The 21,731-nt window shown below is 41.6% G+C and overlaps 1 protein-coding gene across 2 annotated transcripts in view; it reads left to right on the plus strand.

The window, feature by feature from the left end:
• CERS3 (ceramide synthase 3) overlaps positions 1-21,731 on the plus strand; it is a 138,886-nt gene that overhangs the window by 18,275 nt on the left and 98,880 nt on the right. For both annotated transcript variants that reach the window (XR_008657561.2, XM_055277068.2), the window contains exon 3: positions 3,440-3,527. The gene's annotated coding sequence lies outside the window, so the exon portion shown is untranslated. The remainder of the gene's footprint in view (positions 1-3,439; positions 3,528-21,731) is intronic.

Consider the following 21,731-nt stretch of genomic DNA (forward strand, 5'->3'; position numbering starts at 1 on the left):
GAAACTAAGATATTTAACCAAAATCCCCAAATCTGTCTGCTCAGGATTGGTAAACACACACTCACATTCATACACACACATGTGTATGTGCATAATATGAAAACACAACCAAAAGATGCATGCATTTCTCATTAATGGAAAAAGAGTAAAGTTCACAGGTAAGGCATATGTTTAGGTTATTTGAAGAGGTAAAATATTACATTAAGGAGCTTGAAACCATTTTTACTTACTATATTCAGGTTCTAAGATGAAGTACTTAGTGAAGAAAAATCATATGCGATAATCCATTTAATTATCTGCTGGGATAAGGTCTATTTGTTTGATTCTGATTTCTTTGCCAGACATATTTTACTGGATAGTCAATAAATACTTGTTGATTAGATTGACCCTGACACAGACTGAACAATAAACTAATCATTTCAAAATTTAAGCAGAAAATTCTGAAAACACTTTCTTCAATAATGAAGATTACTTGACATCATTTAATAACTAACTTGGCTTCAATTTCTTCCCCTCAAAGTTTGTTTTCTTGTTTGACATATGATTAAAAACTTTAAAAACATACAATATGCTGATGCTGAACAAATGTCAAATTCTGCAGATTAGCAATTTTCATTTGTAATGTTCACATCAGAGGATCATTACTATATTCCACTTTGGGTCAAAGTTACAGGGTTTCATAATGAGCTATTCCTATCCCATTAGCTGTAACTTGCTTTACTGGCTTGATTCCAACAGAGATCCGCCTTGTGTGGAATTCTGGGCTATAACTAATTGTGTAAGAGTAAAACTTCAGAGCTTTTCTAGCTGATGACTATAAAATCGTATGCAACTTGAATTTTCCTAAGTGATTGTTGTGTAGATTACACTATTGCAGTGATTTTCAAACGTTTTTAACCATTACTGATAGTAAGAGATACTTTTCAGATCTCAACTTAGGACACATACGCACACACAATTCTGAAATAATAGTTTCATAAAACAATACTTATAGGTATTGATGCTTTCTATTTCATTTCATTACACTCTACAACATTTCTGGTCATAACCGACTAATTAATTTTGTGACCTACTGGTAGTGGTTCTCAACACTGTCTGAAAATTAAAATCAACTAGGGAACAATAGGCCAATGGAATGGACTAAGATGCTAGAAAAGAACCTCCACAAATGTGGACTTTTGATTTATGACAACATTGGCACTACAGGAAAGGACGGCCATTTGAATGTCCACGTACAAATAAATGAGTCTTGATTCTCATCTTAAAATTCATACAGCTCTAAGTATTAATCTAGATGTGATAGGTAAAACAATGTAACTTCTAGATCTTCACTGTCTTATATGGCAGCTGCTAGCCATGTGTGGCTATTGAGTACCTGAAATACTAGAACATTTAAAATTACACATGTTACTCCCATTTTTTCCTACTGAACAGCATTGTTCTAGATGACAAAACAGAATATATGTATGACCTTGGGTAGACAGTGATTTCTTTTTTTTTTTTGAGATGGAGCCTTGCTGTGTTGCCTAGGCTGGAGTGCAGTGGCACAATCTCTGCTCACTGCAAGCTCTGCCTCCTGAGTTCACGCCATTCTCTTGCCTCAGCCTCCTGAGGAGCTGGGACTACAGGCGCCTGCCACCATGCCTGGCTAATTTTTTGTATTTTTAGTAGAGACAGGGTTTCACCGTGTTAGCCAGGATGGTCTCGATCTCCTGATCTTGTGATCTGCTCGCCTTGGCCTCCCAAAGTGTTGGGATTACAGGCGTGAGCCACTGCACCCAGCGATTTCTTAAACAAGATACAATAAGTACTAACATGATGAAAAAGATCTATAAATTGATTATGTTAAAAATAAGAACTTCTGTTTCTCAAAGCATACCGCTAAAAGAGTAAAAGACAAACTGCAGGAGAGGAGACAGTTGCCGTGCAAATAACATGTAAGGATTCATGCATGTAACATGACTTGTTATGCATGTAACAAACAAGGAGTCTTATCCAAAACAGAAACAAGGCAATTTTGAAAGATAGACCACCACAACAGAAAAATGGGCAAGAGGTTTCAACAGGTACTTCACAGAAAAACATATTCAGACAGCCAAGAAACATGAAACATACTCAACCTTGTTAGCTTTCTGGGGAATGCAGATTAAAACCACAATGAAGTACCACTACACACCCACTAGAAAGGTGAAAATTTAAAAGACAGACAATAGAAATGTTGGCAAGGATATTAAACCACTGCAACTCTCATACGTCACTGGGAGGAGTGTAAATAGTCACAACAGCTTTGAAAAACTGTTCAGCAATATCTGTTAAACTGAATATACATATGCCTTATGACCTGGCGTTTCCACTGCCAGGTATATGTTCTACAGAAATGCATTCACGTATTTACCTAAAGCATGTTCAAGAATGTTCATAAATGGTACCTTTAAGTGTTATCCCAAACTCAAAACAACATATTTCCATTGGCAACAGAATGGGAAAACAGATCGTGATATAGTGATATAGTCATGGTATGGAATATTAAAAGTCGATGAAAATGACTTTGCTACTGTTACATGCAACAATATAGATGCATCTCAGTCCTAAAAGTTGAGTGAAAGAATCCAGATGCCAAGGAATGTGCTCAAAACAATTGTATTTACATAAAGTTCAAGAGCAGGCAACATGAATCCATGGTGGTGACAGGGAGAGGCATGAGGAAGAGTCTGGGGTGCTGGTCATGTTCTTTTGTGCTTTGCTTCTTTACCATCTGTATGTTATACTTTAATAATTATATTACACTAACAATACAGCAGTGACAATACTGATACCAGGACTGCACCTTCAGAGATCTTGGTTTAGTTGATCTGGTTAGGTAGAAAGCATGGTCTAAAAATCTCTCCCAAGGAATTCACATGTAGAACCAGGGTTGGGAACCAGTGCACTAATGGTTCACAACTGGTCATTTGAAAACCCATGTGCTATGACAAACTGTAATTGTTACACCAGGCTGTGCTAGGCCCTTACTATCTCTGCTCAAGTTGCACTGACTTGAAGACATAATTCGTATTGAGAAATGTTAGCAACGTAAGGAGTCACAAAGTTAACTGCCCTAGAAAGCCGGTCAGGTGCCTGAAAACAGTTGGCCAGGTTGATAAGTGCGTGTTCCATTTAAGGCCTGTGGCTCCAGTGATTCTTGCCAGTCTTCTGAGTTTCTGAGTGAAGCTGCAAATCTGGATTTCTATGTGCAAATTCCTGAATTTTCAGTGTTGGCTCAAATTGTTTTAAAGCCCCATGCACCAGTCCAAAGTGATTGGTAGGCCCAACTTGGCCAGCACCAAGCTCTCCCATTGGTTTGAAACTCTGACTTAAGTTTTAGACCTATTATAGAAGGATGCTTATGGGCACAGTTGTATAATATATTAATTATGTTTCTCTTTTTATGCTTCTTCAGGGATGTTGTGAAACAAAAGCTGACATTTATATATATACATATATACAGTATTTGAGTTCCTCAGTAGAAAGCTATCATATATACTCAGGTAATTATTTTATTTTATTTTACCTCTACTGTGTTTTCTTAACTATAATCTTGGGAAATTAACATCTGTGACTCAGAATTTGATTATCTGGCATTGTTTTGCATATTCTAGGGACAAGTGGAGTTTGGGCAAAGCCAGTACCATGCTATTCTCTATGAAATACTATAGATTTGTATTCTTTCCTTTTGAAGGGGGAGATGCAGGAGAAAGCTTCTTGTGACAGCAGCCGGTAGCAAAGAGCCATCATTGGGTGGCGTTTGCTGTCTGTGCTCTGGTCTTCCCACCCCCACGACACTTGCTGTTCTGATGGGAAGGAAGGAAGAGCTGGCTGTGCTGGGCAGGCCTCTAGCTTCCAGCGTCGTACCTGGAAAGCTAAGGCCTTCCACATCCCTTCAAAACCACATCCCTTCAAAATCATAAAATATGACCCCAAATGATAAAATATGATCATCTGTATGAGGAAGAGTCATTCATGAAGCATGTTCGCAAATATTGATGAAAGGCAAAGTCAGGTAACGTAGAGGGGAGGAATTGCACTTTTACTGTTAATGCCTAAATTTGAGTCTGGCTCTGTATCACCTTGAGCAGTTGCTTTATCTCTCTAAACTTCATTGTTCACCTGCAAATTGGAAGCATGAATAATTATTATTGTTGTAAGGATTCAATGAGTGTGGGCGCAACATTATAAGCTGTGGTATATACAGTTGTTCGTTATCATTTTAATCATCTCATTTACTTTTTGTAATGGTCTGTGAAAAGCTGGTGTTATTATTCCCAGTTTTGACCTGCAAGAACCAGATATTTATGCTGCTGGATGCCTGATCCCAGGTCTATGCTCTCCCTGCACCAGCTGTGCTTGCTCACACAGAGCTTCCCCTCCTCCCCACCCTGCCCACTCCTAGTGGGACGGTGGCGGGCTCAGGCCGAAGGGGCTCCCATCCAAGGTAACCCCCTGCCTTGGGCCTATCATTTTCTACACCTTACCAAAAGTTTTCCTAAACAGCAAAGGCAGTTCATCACATATGTATTTTCCCAGCCTGCTTTTTAGTGAAGGTGACAGTGGTGAAGAGGTAGCCTACTGGGAGGAAGAGAAGGAGGAAGCATTGTAAGCCACAGAGTGAAGAAATACTTCCTGCTCACAAAGAAAGTGCTCGCTGTGAGAAGGAGCAGTTCAGCGGGGCCTTCAGGAGCCACATGAGGACTTCTGTCTTGGTCATGCTATCAGCCCCTCTGGTGGCTACACAGCCCGAACAGATCTTTGGCTTCCAGAATTCACAGGACTTCTGGAGGTTCAGACCTATCCCAAGGCCCTGTGGACAGGCCTACCCCTAACATTTGCAGGACACAGGGCAAGAATACAAATGGAGGCACCAGCCCTCAGCTGGGCCCGGTCTTTCCTCCCAGCCCCACTTATGTCCTGCTCCGCTAGGAGCCTGGTGTGCATGTGTGTGGCCACTGCATGCTACGTCCCCTGCCTTCCCCTCCCCAAGTCTTCTTTGGGCCTTCTCCAGGCCTAGCATTATACTGTGTTGTCACTTTTAAGAGGACAGACTTAGAAAGGGGCCCGTGCAGGTCCTGGAAGTGGGCTCAGAGCTGCTCAGGCAGGGAATCCTAGGATCCTTGATAACCTACCAAGTCTGGAGAGGGGGCATGGATGTGGGTGTGCATGTCTACTTGAACCTATCGACTCCTCACCCAAGGGAGAAGTGAGGCCAGAAGAGGGCCAGAGGGGGGTCTTTTAAATTAAGGCCAGATGTAAGTGTGGGGCTGCCCCTGAGGATCAAGCATAGTGTCCTGGTACACAGTTGGCACTTAATCATACCTTTGACTGATGTGTGACAGAGTGACAAAGGCTGAGCAATTTCAGAATTGCTGTGGAATATCTAAGTATTGCTCTTCTTCCACCTCCATGCTCCATAAACATCGACCTAGCAGCATGGCAAAGGTTGGAGTGGCTGGGATTTCATAAGATGGCAGATGAGTGACATTCCCAACCTTGTGTACTAACAGGAAGAGCAGTTTACTGAGAAATAGCTTCACTGGGCAGGGAAGAGAAACAATCTAAGGCTCTCCCTCTCTCCAAACAAGAGGACATCACTGAGGCTCAGATGGGTGTCTCTTGGTATATTTTTAGAATCCATGTAGGTTTAGTGTCTTTCATATGTATATTCCAGGGAATAATTATTCCCTGGTATATTTGAAACTGAATATCATATGACCCTTCCGTTCACTTTTTTTCAGAGCATTTCTTTCCTTTAGAGCAACCTAAAGACATCTATATTTAAATTTCATGAATGTGAATAACATCGAGGAACTCTGAATCCCCTCACATAGCACCCGGAGCTGCTGTTGGAAGGTGGGGATGGGAGTGAAGGGGGTCAGAGTGGTCAGTTCAACTCCAAGTCCACCTCCATCACTGTCTCGTCTCCAGGGTTCTCCTCCACAAAATTTGGGCTTGTGATTCACAGTAGCACTTTGGCCAAGAATATTTGTTGGCGGATTTTTTTTTTTTTTTTTGAGATGGAGTCTTTCTCTGTCACCCAGGCTGGAGTACAGTGACGCGATCTTGGCTCACTGCAACTTCTGCCTCCCGGGTTCAAGCGATTCTCCTGCCTCAGCATCCTGAGTAGCTGGGATCACAGACGCACACCACCACTCCCGGCTAATTTTGTATTTTTAGTAGAGATGGTTTCACCATGTTGGTCAGGCTGGTCTCGTACTCCTGACCTGGTGATCCGCCCGCCTCAGCCTCCCAAAGTGCTGGGATTACAGGCATGAGCCACTGCGCCCAGCCAGGCAGAATTTTTTAAAATAAAATATCCAATAAGTCTTACAGAAAGCATTTTAAAAAGAAGGCTTAGGAACCCATTGGCCCCAAATAAAGATAATAAAGGAGAATCAGAAGATCACATTGGCACATGTTTGATCCCCCAGGGAAAAGGAGCTGATGATGTGCCTGGCGTGGTGTTGAGCTAGGAAACCCCGTGTATGTTAGCACAGTATCGTCTCACATTCATACCAGCTGGTTTTCACTAATAGGCAGAGAGATGATGTGAAAATTGTGTAAATGCATGTTGACAGAAATTTAAGGATACTCCTTTGAAAGAATGTGTATTTGAAAAGTCTGGAAATTTTTATTTTTAAATAATATGTTACATTTTCAAGCAATATGCCCAAGACTTTTTCTGCCAGACATCTTTGCAAGTGAAGTATCTCTAAATTCAAAGTCATAGATTTAATCATTAATCAAAAAAATTGAATAAATGAAATTTATTCTCTAATGTTCCAGGCACTGCAGATATCCCGTATGAGCCATTCTCTCTCTCTCTTTCTCTCTCTGTCCTTCTCTCTCTCTCTCTTTCTCTTTCTCTCTGTCCTTCTCTCTCTCTCTCTGTCCCTGTCTCTCTCTGTCACTCTGTGTGTGTGTCTCTCTCTGTCTCTTTGTCCCTCTCTGTGTCTCAGTCATTCTGTGTTTGTCTTTGTCTATCTCTCTGTCTCTGTCACCCCCTATCTATTTAAAATCGGGGTGTTATACATTTTTTTCTTTAAGAGGATTCTTGCATTAGATAGGGCTAGACAGAAAAGACTAGCCTTTTTCCAGTATGAGGTCTTATGATTTATTTTCTCTTGGTGAGTAGTTAGCAAGGGCTGGTGATCACTGACAGAGGGAGCAGCTGCCCTGGCCAGAGAGATGAATGACCCATCCCCATTTGCTCAAGGTAGAAAACAGTAACTATTCCAACAGGTGCCTAATCCCCCAGCTCAATGCCATTGGCCCTTGGCCAGAGATATTTCTCTAACTTTTCTTGTGGTTTCGGAGTCTGAGAAGAAAGCAGTTGAGACTATATTTGGGGATGTTTTTCTGTACTCCTTCACTATTTCCCTGCCTCTCCTGTAAGCACTCACACCCACTGCACCCCACCCTCCTCCAAGAACTACTAGGAACTTTGTCATCTTGTTCTTTCCCAAGGGGTGCTTTATCTTGCAGGGGCTGTAGGCTGTACAACAGGAAACCCTGCCTGCAAACATTACATAACAAAAACATATTTTAAAATATTAAAATTTGGAGCTTGCTTCATCAGTGTACCTTAGTAACCCCAAATCCTTTCCTAAAAGTGACCCAGCTTTCTCTTTATCTGTGGGCGAGAGACAGATGTTCCAAATTCCTTCTTGATCAAGAGATGGCCTCACACCCTCCTCTAGGTCCTACTGTTTTTCATAAAATGATTCCTTTGGTGGCACTGCCCAAGCAAGTTTCATGAGGTAAGAAATGCTGCTGTCACTGAGGAAATGAGTCACCCTGCAAATGACACTATCCCTCAGAAAAGCCAGTCCCCCACCAACACTTGGTCAGGGTGACCTAAACCCTGATCAGGGTGTTGTAGGAAATGAGGGACTGCTGGCTGGCCATCGTGCCACTTGGAGGCACAGTGCCATCGATGAGGAAATGTAAATAGTGACTGCAGTGCCAGTGCCAACAGTATATCGGGCACTTGCCATGTGCCAGGCATTACATTAGGTAATTGAGACACATGATGTACTTTATTTAATCCTGATCTAGAACTTACAAAATAAACATAAAATGTTGTGTCTGTTTTTACAGACTGACTTGTCCTAGATCCGTTAGCTATTCAGTGACAGGACTGACCTTCAAACTGGGCTTCCTGACTCCAGAGCCACAGTTCTAAGTTTTCGGGCTCTGTGAGGAATTCAGGGCTTAGAAAACATCGCTTACCCTAAGCCATGTAGTTGGAAAGTGGTGAAAATGGCATTCAGATTCCCAAACTCCTTTTATTGGCAAGCCACTAGGTCCTGGGTTCTCACATGTCTTGTCCTGGAAATCCTACTCCCGTTTGCTGGGGTTGGGAGGGAGAGCTGGGCATTCTCCCAGGTGAGGCCCATCTTTGGAAAGCTTGCAACCACCTGACACCTCAACACAGACTCTCCAGGGCCTGTCCCTGGGTACTTTACTCAGCACAGTTGGTACCAGTTATGTAGGCTTTCCTTACTGAAAGACGGCGGTGAAACCAGTTATCTATCCAGTAGTGAGAGAGGTGAGAACACCATGGGGGACGTTCTCCCATTTCTCTCTCTGGGAAATCTTTTAAAACTTAATATTTAATTTTATTGTTTAAACCAGCCTGACATCTGATTCTTTCCTGTACCCAGTAGGTGGGGATAATAAGATGAGGTTACTAGGTAACACTTACCCAGTACATTACCGTGTTCAGGTATGTCTGTGTACCTAATCTCTCTTAGTCGCACGACAGGTCTTTATGGTAGGTGGAATTAACCCCATTTAACAGGCCAGTAAACAAGTATTCAGAGAGATCGAGTTGCTGAGATCACTCAGCTATTAAGTGACAGGACTGGCCCTTAAACTGGGTTTCCTGACTGCAGGGCCACTGTTCTCTCGAAAGTTTTTAGGCTCTGTGCAAGACTTATAGCTGCTTGTGGTATGTGAAGTGCTGCATTCACTCATTTTTGTTTGTTATTTTTACTGTATTCATCAACTGCTAGCTTGCAATCTGTATAATGGCCTTACCCACCCCTTTCTAACCGGATGAGGTGATGGGAAGCCAGTGCAGCACCCTTGAGTGGCACACAGGAGGTCTTTGCAGACACTAAGGCAATCCTTTAGTCTCTCAAATGGGAAAGCTGAGACAGAACCAGGTGACTAACCTTAGGCCCTTTGTGACTTACTGGCAGCAGGTTCCCAACTCCTTTGCTCTGCCCTGGACCAGTCACTTGTGCCTGACACTAATAACAGGGTAATTTGCGAGGCATGATGTGTAACTCACCAGGTGAGGGAGGAGAGTTCGTGAAGATGGCCAGTGGAGAGGAGCAAGATGTTTACCAGCAACTGGAAAGGAAATGCTGACAGGATGCTCCTTGGATTAACATTTCTTAGTGTTGCAACACCATTGCCTGCTTACCCAGCCACCAACTTACATTTTACATTCCTCAAGTGAACAACCAAAAGGTGGGGAGGGGAGTTCTGCCTTTGAAAACAGAACTATCCATCTCATAGTGTTCCTCCCCATCACCTTGGACCCCTTTTTTTGAACCCTAAGATTTACATTCTTCTAAGACATATCTGTTCTGTGACTTTGTTTTACACCCCTCTGACTTCAGTCATACCTGTTTTTCTGCAAATTTCTATCCACATTACCAGTCTAAGTCAACTTCCTGGCTCACTTACCTCCCTGGTCCTGAGAGGGCCTTTGGCAATCTCTGTCGAGGTAATGATGAGTCCAAGATGAGCCCAAGCGGATTAAGGTGAAGGGGCCTTGGGAGAATTCCATTTTGGTGAGCACTGCCTCTTGGAAAGCCATGTGCCATTGTGTCTTTATTACCTCCACACTGTAAAGTCATTTTACAGGTAGATTTCAAGAGCCTGTTTTCCTGCTGACTAAGGGAGTGCACTGTATTTTCTCTGAAATTGTTAAAATCGAAAAGATTCCAATAGTTAGCTGTTTGTGTGAGTAAAATGGCTGTGATAAGTTTTTATGTAGGTAACAAACTTGCCTTACTTCAAATCAGTTTAATCCACGTATTATGTGTCAAGCCATTAGCTTTTGTATATGAAACATTTACTATAAAAATTAGCCTCTTAAAAATATTAATGTGAAATAAATCACCATTTACTCAGGGAAACTAGGTGTGTATTTGAAAAACACTGGCTTCTGGCTTTCCTGGGTTCACTCAGATACAGCAACTATATTTCCCTGGACTCAGTTTCTTCATATCTGTAGCGCTGGGCTAGATGTTGCATGATTTTTAGAATAAAATTTGCTTTCACTGATTTGAATAATCAAATAAGAAAAGAGTGATAAATTTTCCTAATGTTGAATCGGTAGTAACCATATTTTAAAAGTTTAAGCCACCCAGAATTTATCATGTTAGTACATCAATTATTTTTTGTTTCTTTCTAGTTTTTATTTTTATACCCACACACATACATATGATATGTATAAGATAGTATCATATAATGAGATCATATTCATCATATAATTATAGTATGATATAACTTTGAATTTGGATTTTACTTTTTAATATGTCATTAGGAATTCTCATGTTGATAAATTTTATAATTTTTAACATTAGATATTATTATCTGGAGTTAATATTTCAAATGTGCTTAAACATTCTGGTTTTTAAAAAACTAATATTGCTAACGTTGAAGTGCTATTTATTAACTGTAGCTTTCAAAACTTGTGTCCAGTTTTATGTTTTATGTATATTCCCGGGTACACTTGAACATTTTAGTGACTCCTAAAATGTATTATCTAGTTTCCAAAAGGATAGTATCATTTGTGTTGCCACCAGTAACAGATGCATGCAGTAGTTTTACTATATCGTAGTTAGCACTGAGTATTATTTTTAAATAACTTCTTCTAACTTAATAAGTGTCAATTAAAGAATTTTAGGACCTGGAAGTTTATTTAGTTCCCTTCCTTAGAAGGGCAATTTCATGGTATTTAATAGCTTGACTCCAATTTATCATTTAACAGACATGAAATAAAGCGATTTACAAGCATTTACCCACTTACTCATTCTAATAACCCTGCAGGGAGGTACAATGATCAACTCCATCTTGTAGATGGGAAAACTGAGGTCATGCTAGTCGTCCATGGGCACATGGCTAGTTAAGTGTCAAAACTAGGCTTTAGACCTGAGGAGCCTGGCTCCAAAATCCATGTGCTTGACCGCTGTGGTATATGTATTGAGCACTTACTATTTGTACACTTACTGTATGCCAGGTTATGGAACCTTGGGAGATCTGGGGCTCTGGAAAGCCAAGATGAGGATCTTATAGATGCTTAAATGGAGACTTGAGGATTAAGGAGGAGAGAGTGAGGTGAAGGGGTGAGCAGAACATTCCAGGCAGAAGGAATGGCCTATGCACATGCCTCAAGGCTAAAAAAAAGAACTTTGACAGTAATTCCAGCACTTTGGAAAGCTGAGGTGGAAGGATTGCTTGAGCCCAGAGCATGAGGGGAGAGCTCTGGCCTGGAAGGGAACTTGACTATGTCTAATTGGCATTTTTGAGGTTTATTAGTTTTGCTAGGAAAATATCCCAATTATGTTTAGTAACAATGAGAAAGTATTGCCCTAGTGGAAAGTGACAGCTGGCTCATGGAGACATTAATTTAAATTTTTGCATCAGTGGGAGCAAAAGGGAAGAATCACATCTCCCTGAAACCTCAAGTCATCACCTAATTCATAAGCACAATAAAGTAAAGCAAACTCTACCAACAGTGTTAGGAAGGAAAATGAGAGGGCTCTCCCTTCTCATTTGGACTTCAGAGGCCTTTTTTGACTTGCTCAGAATACCCTCAGCCTTTGATATCTACTATTAGAGTAAAGCACATAAAGATGGTTGGACATTTCCATCAAGGCAGGCTGCGTCGTCAGGATTAGAGTAATGTGATATTGGCTAGTAACAACCCTGATGAATATAGGACTAACAGGTATAAGAAGCAGTCACACCTCTGGGATATTGAGCACCCAAGAAAGAGGCTCCCCACAGGCTGACATGCAGACCCTCTTGAAAGGAGTCTTTATGGTACCAGCAGAACTTGCTGGAAACCAGCCCTCTGGAACTTGCCATAAATCTGCCCTATAGGGCTATGGGAGAGCTGCTCGTTAGCAGGTATCTCCCTGGAGGCACGCTGCCACAATAACCCAAGGGAGGTGCTGAAATCTGCTGGCGGCTGGGGGTTGCTGGAGCCCTTCACTGTGTGCCCCGGATCTCAAAAGCAAAACCCTTTCCTCCCGCCATCTTGCTCCATGAACCTCTTCTGACAAAGCTTCCTGACCAGCTGGCAAAGGGAAAATATGTAAAGGGATTGGATCCATTTTCCCAGAGCAGGCAAAAAGGATGAATTTGGAGTTGAGAGGCATTAACTTGACAACTGGCCCAAGCTTCAAGAAAGAAGCCCTGTAAGAAGAGCAAAGACATGATGCTCCTCTCCAGGGCATGTAACAGAGCATTAATGGAAACCCAGGCTCCTTATGATGCTCCTCTCTAGGGCATGTAACAGAGCATTAATGGAAACCCAGGCTCCCAATGGACTTACGATGCTCCTCTCTAGGGCATGTAACAGAGCATTAATGGAAACCCAGGCTCCCAGTGGACTTACGATGCTCCTCCCCAGGGCAGGTAACAGAGCATTAGTGGAAACCCAGGCTCCCAATGGACTTACGATGGAAAAAGTCCCTGGATTATTTTTTTAAATTGAGTTATAGAAGTTCTTTATATATTCTAGATAAAAGTTCTTTATGTTGCAGATATTTTCTCCCAGTCTATAGTGTGGCTTTTTAATTCTCTTAATGTTTTTTTTTTGTTTGTTTGAGACGAAGTCTTGCTCTGTCACCAAGGCTGGAGTGCAGTGGTGTAATCTTGGCTCACTACAACTTCCGCCTCCAGGGTTCAAGAAATTCTCCTGCCTCAACCTCCAGAGTAGCTGGGATTTCAGGCACCTGCCACCATGCCCGGGTAATTTTTGTATTTTTAGCAGAGATGGGGTTTCACCATGTTGGTCAGGCTGATCCTCGAACTCCTGACCTCAGGTGATCCACTCACCTCAGCCTCCCAAAGTGCTGGGATTACAGGTGTGAGTCACTGTGCCCAACCTTAATATCTTTTGTTGAGCAGAAGTCTCCATGTTTTAAAGTCTACTGGGAAACAATACAAAGGATAGCTCTTGTTTACTTATCTTTTCTGTTATTTTCTCTGTATTATTAGAGTCACAGTGTCACCTGTTATAACAAATGGAACTCAAAGTTCAATAACTAAGATAGAAATTCATTTCTCTTGCATGTCACAGTACAGACATGAGTGATGAGTGGCCCAGGGCTAATGAGCTAATTGGCTTTAAAAATCACTCCTGTCCTTTCAGCCACATCTCCAGCTATCAGGAAGGCAGAGAGAAACCAGGACATGCAGCTTGGTCTTTAGGGAGATTACGCAAATCAATTCCACCCCCATGTCATTGACTGAGGCATAGTCACACGTGCCACGTCTGGGGAGGCTGGAGAATGCTGCTTCATGGAGCAGACAGCCACATGCCAGGTGTAACTGGGGTGGGGGCTGGGGGTGTGTAACTAAAAAGAATAAATGGATACTTGGGAGCATCCTGATACCACTTAATGACATCTTTGAGGTGATACCATATTTTTGTCACAAATATTCTGAATTTTTCTTTTTTTTTGAATCTCTAAGTCTATTATGAATTTCTTCCAGGCTTTAATATAATTGTAAAATTTTGTATAGGAGAATTCCTTAAAATTATTTTTTGTCTTGTAGTAAGTTAATTGCTCCTCTACATTACAGTATAGGATATTTTTCTTTTTTTTTTCTCTTCAGTTTTTTTTTTTACAGTTATAGCCTAAGGCATTTATAGTTTTTTTTTAATGCACTAACTTAGAAACAGTAAATATCCTTCAAGGTTAAGTCATTCTATCATTTGCGTTGTCTTCTTCATGTGAAATGGTACAATTTTAAATGCATTTAGAATTGGAATTTACAGTGGGCTTGGTCTTAACACTGTGCACAGGAGGTGCGTAGCTGCTAATGTTTTCCTTTGTGTTTTATCTTAAAGGCATACTATTTTTGGGGGGCTGAGTTTGTAGAGCTGGTTTCAAAGAAAGCACAAACAGACTAATGTAGATAAACATGTTTACCCGACCCTTTAACCAAATTTTAAGAATTGTTTTACAACTAATAAAAATGAAGTTGTTTTTAGATAATTAAATCAGATTTTATGGTTGGCTGAAGCATCACTCTTTGATTGTTCAAAAATGCATTCTAGCCCCAGTAAGCTTTACATCCATTCGTTCAATAAATATTCACTTGGTGTCTACTGTGTGGCCAGCTCTGAGTAGGCAATAGTGGGCAAGACAGAGAAGGTCCTTCTGTTACAGAGCTGACTTTCCCTTCACCAGAGAATGCTGGTCACCTGTAACCTAGCTGGTCACCTATAACCCTTCAAAAGCTCTTGCCAGCTCATATCTTCCAACCATAATAATATTCAGAGATTGCGAATGTTAACTCAATTGCATCCTTTCATTTTGTCAGTCAGAAAAATACGTTTACTTCAGTTTGACTTGTTTGCCCACCTTGCCATTTCTTGTTCCTGCTGTCTGTCTGAGAGAGACCTTCTGTTCTGTAGAGATAATTTCTTGTTGCTCTTCTCTAGCTGAGAGATATGTTCTGTAGCGATATCTTCTAAGCTGGTATGGAATTTACAGTATGAATTGGATGAATAATCACCAGATGTTGTCCAAAGCCTCAGCTTGGATTGGAGTTCTTACATCAGCAAAAGTTAGACTGTCATATTTTTTAATACTTTACAAAAATGTTGCTTCTAATAGTGATAAACTTGTGGCCCAGCTGGTTTCATTCCTTCCATCCTAAGGTCGAATGGAATGGTGTCCATCTGAGGAGGTAGCTCAACAGGCTTCATTTACACGTTGGGTTCTATACCCATGAGGTTAGAAAAGAATGACCATGAACCCCCTACATTAGCTACATTGTCTTCTTGGAAACTTTTGGCAGCCGAAGTCGAAAATAGGGTTTAAGAATTCCATAGTATTAGCAAAAAACACAGCTGAGGCTGAGATGCCTCATCCGTTACTATTGCTTCCCCCAAAGTACGAAGAAATAACCACAGGCATTTTTCTTGCAAATATTTCATATTTAAAACAATAGCCTCAGATTTTTTTATGTAAATAAAATCACAATTTCTTCTGATATTTTTATATGAGTAAAAATTGCAGAACCTAGAGAATGCACAAGGGATGAGAACAAGGAGACTTCAGTAGCTGAAGAGAGAAAAAGGAACTGGGAATGACCCAGGGGTAAACAAGTACATTTGCTTCCAAGAGAATTCCAAGCAGAGATACTGAAGAGTTGTTAACAGAGTTCATTTTTAAATTGCCAGGAATTGCTAGAATTGAGTCAAATGACTAAAGACGGGAGATGGGCTAAGAACTTCATGTGGGCATCAGTGGGCTCCTGAGACTGACCGAAAAGTGAGTGAGTCACAATCAAAGTCCTTAAAGGACAGAAGCATTGCTGTGAAGGCTGAGGAATTTTTCACAGCAGTGACATGTGGGGTTTTAAACACACAGATATCTCTCCATCTCAATATTTTGTAACTGTCCTTTCCATCTGAGTATTGTTGAAGTATTGCAATGCTTACATAGTTAACCCAGCACAAAAGTATTGTTCTACTCACAGCATAGGTGATATGTTTTTTTCATCTACCAAGCATCTTTTTAAGGCTATTCAGGGAAGCCAGCAGCCTCCTTTACACGGAAAAAAACCACCTTAAGCAGTAACTAAGAGTGCCATTGTCAAATTTCCAACAGGAAGAGCAGGGGCAAAAATGGGAGAGAAAGAAGAGACAAATGAGCAAGTGAGTGCCCATTGTCAGCAAGACGAGGTCAGAGGCTAAACAGAGGGATAAACTGACAAATGCTGCAGGCTGTGTACTTCTCAGTTATAAATCCTAAAAACAGGTACCTCTGCTACACTTAAGGTTCAGACAACCAAAGTGGAGTCATCAGTTTCTCTAAAGGAGGGTGTGGAAGATGCTGGATGTATAAGTCGGGGTTCTTGGTTGTAGGCAATAGAATGTACCTCTTTCTTAGTATCTTAAACAAAATACTTCATTGGAAGTGACTCACATCGTTGAAGGAAGGCTAGTGGACTAGACTTGGATGACAGTGGAAACCAAGGCAATCAGGAAAGCCAGGAAGCTGAGAGACTGCGACTATCTTTTCATCAGCAGCAGTCACGGCCGCCGCTGCCCCGGCAGGATGCCATCTGCCGCTGCTGCTGGATAACATTGTCTGCTCCAGATTCAATCCCAAGAAAAGCATCTGAATGACCAGCTCTAAGGTCAGGCCAATGCCAGCAGATGGAGAATGGCCCCCTTTGGCATTCACGATGGGAAAGGCATCGTACCAACTTCACACATGGTGGCAATTTTCCCTGACTACTATATGGGCTGGATGCTGAGCTGGTGGCATGTCCAAAATGACATGTCCAGTACACTAGGATCAGGTAAATGTGACTCTGGAGGATCCCAGAGGTTCTGGCTGTGGGTTATCACAGGCTGTGGCCTTAGAGCAGCCATGGAGAGGCCATGAGAATGTGACTTGTTTCTTGCTAATAGTCTGAAGTGGCAGAGAGGATTAAAGAAGAGTGACTGTCACAGTCTTCACTTCCTTTGTCTGTTTAGCCTCTGATCTCATCTTGAGGGAAGATGAGGCTGGCTGGAGGGGTAGCCTGGACCATTAAAGCCCATGCCTAGAGCTGAAATATTGGCTATGGAGTCTGTGACCACCCTTATCTTCAAGGGGCCATCATCTGGGAGAGACATTTCTTCAGGAGAGTTCCATTTTGCTTTTTAAAGCATACTATTTTTTTGTTCCATAAAGTCATGAAATTTAAAGTCATGCTGAAGTCTGAACCTGGTTATAGTCTTTATTTCTTTTATTTATTTTTCGGGGTTCGTGGATGCAAGCTTGACTCAGGAGAATTTGGGAGGTAAAACTTAAGCACCATAAATGAAGAACAGGCAGCTGCAGCATGAAATTCAGGATAAGCCATAGATTAAAAAGGTGTGAAGGTTAAAAGTTGATGAAGCTGAGAAGGAGGCTTCCTAACTTTTTTATTTTTTTGGAGGTATAATTTACATACCATGCAATTCACCCATTTAACATGTGCAATTCAATATTTTTTAGTATATTTACAGAATTGTGCCACCAACACCACATTCAAATGTTAAACATTTTCACCACCTTAAAAAGAAACCCTGTACCCATCAGAAGCCATTTCTCATTTTCCCCTGTCTCTACTTCTGCTTTACCTCACTAAGGAGCTACTAACCTCCTTTATATCTCTTCTGGACATTTCATGTAAATGGAATCATACAATATGTGGCCTTATGTGTCTGGCCACTTAGCATCATCTTTTCAAGGGTCATCCATACTGAGCATGAATCTTTTCTATTTTCTTCAGTATATGCCTAGGAGTAGAATTACAAAGTCTTATGGAAACTGTATATTTAACCATTTGAGAAACCAACAGCCTGTTTTCCACGGCAGTGGCACCTTGTCACATTCCCATCAGCAATGTCTGGTGTGTGTGTTTGTGTGGGGGGGTCCCGATTTCTTCACACCCCATCAGCACTTGTGATCTGTTGGATGGCAGCTGTGGGTGGGGTGTGAAGGACATCTGTGGGTATGGTTGTAACTTCCATTTCTCTTATGGCTGAGGCAGAGCATCTTTTCATGTGCTTATTGGCCATTTCTATATTGTCTTTGATAAAATGTCTATTCAGACCCTTTGCTCATTTTTAAATTGGATTATTCATCATTTTTTTTTCATTGAGTTGTCAGTGTCCTTTACATATTCTAACTACAAGTCCCTTCTCAGATATATGACCTTCAAATATTTTTTTCCGTTCTGTGGGTCATCATTGATGGTATCCATTTGTCTATTCCTTCTTTTGTTGCTTGTGCTTTTTGGTTGTTGTTTGTTTGTTTGTTTTGAAACAGGGTCTCTCAGACCCGATGGCTCACAAAGACACCCCATAGGCTCACAGAGGAGCTGGCTACCAAATTCTGTCACTCAGGCTGGAGTGCAGTGGCCCCATTTTGGCTCACTGAAACCTCTGCCTCTGGGCTCAAGCAGTCCTCCCACCTCAGTATCCTGAGTAACTGAGATTACAGGTGCATGCCACCATGCCCCATGCCTAGCTAATTTTTGTATTTTTTGTAGAGATGGGATCTCACTATGTTGTCCAAGCTGGTCTTGAATTCCTGGGCTCGAGTGATCCGCCCACCCCAGCCTCCCAGGGTTCTGGATGTATAGGTGTGAGCCATCATGCCCAGCCTGCTTACACTTTTGATATATAAGAAGGCTTTGCCTAACTCGAGGTCAAAAAGATTTACTCCTATATTTTCTCCTAAGAGTTTTACAGTTTTAGCCATTATATTTAGATCTGTGCTTTGTTTTAACTTTTGAGTATGATGTGAAGAATGGGTTCTTAACACTTATGAAGCTGCCATAATTGATGTTTGGTGGCAGCACATGAAGAAAGAGTGAAGAATGTACATTTATTGTCTTTCTACATTTTCCAAGAGGCCATCCTCAACTCTTGAGTTCTTTCCATCTTCCGTAAATATTTTTGGCTGTTGAGTATTAAAGTTGCTATGGCTTTCAACAGATCTTAATTCATTGCTTACATGTAATGCACAAGGAATTGTTTAGAGTTGTAACCCCTACATAACCATGATAAACTATTTGATTAGTTATATTTCACATTACACAAAATAATCTGTACTGCCTTGAGTTGTGTTTTACAGGTGAGTAAGCTATTTTGTATAACAGTGATTATAATAATATTGGGGGGAAAACTTAACTCAGTGTCATTGCTATGTGTTCCCTGAGTCCTTATCTATTAAATTTGGAGCCAATAAAGTAAGGAACATGCTGAGGGAAACTTCTAGGAAAAAAAATATCTTTGAGCTTGCAGGAGTATCTAGTTTTGATGCAGTTGAGGAACACAGACCTGGCACAAGCTTTGTCCATTACAGAGAGCCTCTGTGGCCTCAACTGGCTTCTCAAGTCTGTAGGAAGTTTGAACTTTAGCTGGAGTTTGACTCAAAGGCTTGTGGATGCTCTTGTTCTGAGATGTTCTGGGCGAGTACTTCAAAACAGATTTCTCTAAATTCCCCTTTTGGTCAGTTATGTCAGATGGTTCAGGCAACCAAGCTTGAGTCCTCACTTATTTTATTAAACCAACCATGAAAGTTGATCAATTCTTCCTTCCTAAAGTTCTGTCACCAGTTCTCACTGCACCTTCGTACCCAGATCAAGTCTGCAGTCCAGGGTCACCCCTTCACCCCTGTCCTTTCTGTAGCCCCAGAGCCTAATCGAGAGGAAGTATCACTAAGTCTTTGTTGATTATCTTTGTTCCACCATATTTACACAACTTTGCAATGGTATAAATAGGATTCACTCCTCCCTCTCAGGGTAGAAATTCTAATTAAAGAATAGTCCATGGAGGCTGGGCGCGGTGCTTATGCCTGTAATCCCAGCACTTTGGGAGGCCGAGGTGGGCGGATCACCTGAGGTCGGGAGTTCGAGACCAGCCTGACCAACATGGAGAAATCCTGTCTCTACTAAAAATACAAAATTAGCTGGACTTGGTGGCATACATCTGTAATCCCAGCAACTTGGGAGGCTGAGGCAGGAGAATTGCTTGAACCCGGAAGGCAGAGGTTGCAGTGAGCCAAGATCATGCCATTGCACTCCAGCCCGGGCAACAGGAGCGAAACTTCGTCTCAAAAAAAAAAAAAAAAAATAGTCCGTGGAAAAGAAGGCAACCTTTCTCCAGGGGCACAGCGTTGCAGGTGTGGAGGCAACTGGGTTAGCACTTCTCCGAATGGTGGGTAAGAGGTGAGATGAGGTACGGAATTATCCCACCAGGGTTCAATTCTTGGTTTTGGTGTGGATCTTTCTGAAGGACATTGGGGTCTACACTGTGGAATTCTTTCTCATCTGAAGTCAGAAATCTGTCACTTCAGTATTCCCCTCTTGTATCCTACCCTCTGATCTAGTCTTCCTGTTACCCTCGGGCCTCACTCCCAACACACATGTCTTTGACCTTCACTTCCTTGAGTTTTCTTTCTTCCCCATCAATCTCACTTCTCTCCGGGGCTCCCTTTATCCTCTACCCAATTTGCATCCCACAGATGGCATTATTCCCCCTGGTCACCACTGCTCTGGCCAAACCCTGTCTCTGCTGACTGCGTCTATTGCTGTGAGCTGATTGTTCTCTAGTTTCTCCATCTCCTGAGGCGTGCTTCACACCACTGCCAGAAGAGCTGCCAGGCATGTGCCTGGGTGAGGCGAAGTGGGGAGGGGGCTTGAAATCCAGCCCTCATTCCACTTATCATTTTGGGCTTGGTAGAGCTGCGTCTGCCTAGAGAGAATACCTTCCTCTAATCGGCACAAAGACACCCTACGGGCTCACAGAGGAGCTGGCTACCAAATTGACCTTTCTAAAATAGTTGACCATCTCATTCCTCTGCATAATACCCTTCAGTGGGTCCTATCAGCTAAATGCCAAACTCCTTACCATGGAATGCAAGCAAACCCTCTAAGACCTAGCCTGCTTGTCCCACCAGCATTTTAATGAGGGTGATCATATGATTTATTGTCCGAAGTATTCCTTTCAGAATACTTCTGAAAGGAAGGAAGAGCTGTTACTGATTATGCCAGGGCAATCCACTACAGTGCCTGGGCACTTATTTGTAACCTACCATTCCACACATTGGATTCATTCACTGTGGTAGTACCAACCCACTGGTAGTTTTCTCTGTACACTTTGTTATTTCCAGATTAAGAGGTTTTGACAGAGTTATTTTGACAACCTTGTTGTGAATCTGAGGACATTTTGATTCCTTTTTCTGATTAAACATTAAAAGATGAAATCCACACATCTTCAAGTCAAAATCGCAAGTCCAAAATGATCAGAGCCTAAACAATGATATTAAAACATCTATTTTACATTGTTCTATGCTCTGGTTACTTGATTGTAGTATGAATACTTTATCTGCTTAGAACTTGTATTCCCTCTTCCCCATTTTCCTGCCTTTCCTGGCTTATGTCCACTTATTGTTCAAGATATCTCAAGGACTTTTTCTTCCAGTTACCTTTCCCTGATATTTCCTGGCTGGGCTCAGTGCCCATCATCTTGTTCCCAAGCAACCTGTATACGTTTTTTATCATGCCTAAAAAAAGAAATAATGTGTTGAAGTCATGAGTTCAGGCCTGCCTTGTTTACAAGACTATTATGTCCTCAAGGCAGGAACCCTGTCTTATTAATTGTTTTATCCTCAGTGCTCAGCACGGCTCTTCACAAATAATAGAATCTTAATAAATATCCCTTTACATAGACTAATTTGGTCTCCTTGTAATATGAGGCGAAACGCGCCTGCCCCTTATTTCCTGGGGAATTTTTTAGGGTACTAGTGATGATTTATACCTACTTGGAGCCTTCAGGCATTGACTTTTGGCATGTTAAAGTTGTAAAGCCTATTTTTTTTTTATACCATAGAATCATATAAAAAGAAAATACACATGCATAATATTCACATATGTTTTGCCAAAAGTGTGAA

The sequence above is a fragment of the Symphalangus syndactylus genome, chromosome 5 (assembly GCF_028878055.3).
Source record: "Symphalangus syndactylus isolate Jambi chromosome 5, NHGRI_mSymSyn1-v2.1_pri, whole genome shotgun sequence".
NCBI lineage: Eukaryota > Metazoa > Chordata > Mammalia > Primates > Hylobatidae > Symphalangus > Symphalangus syndactylus.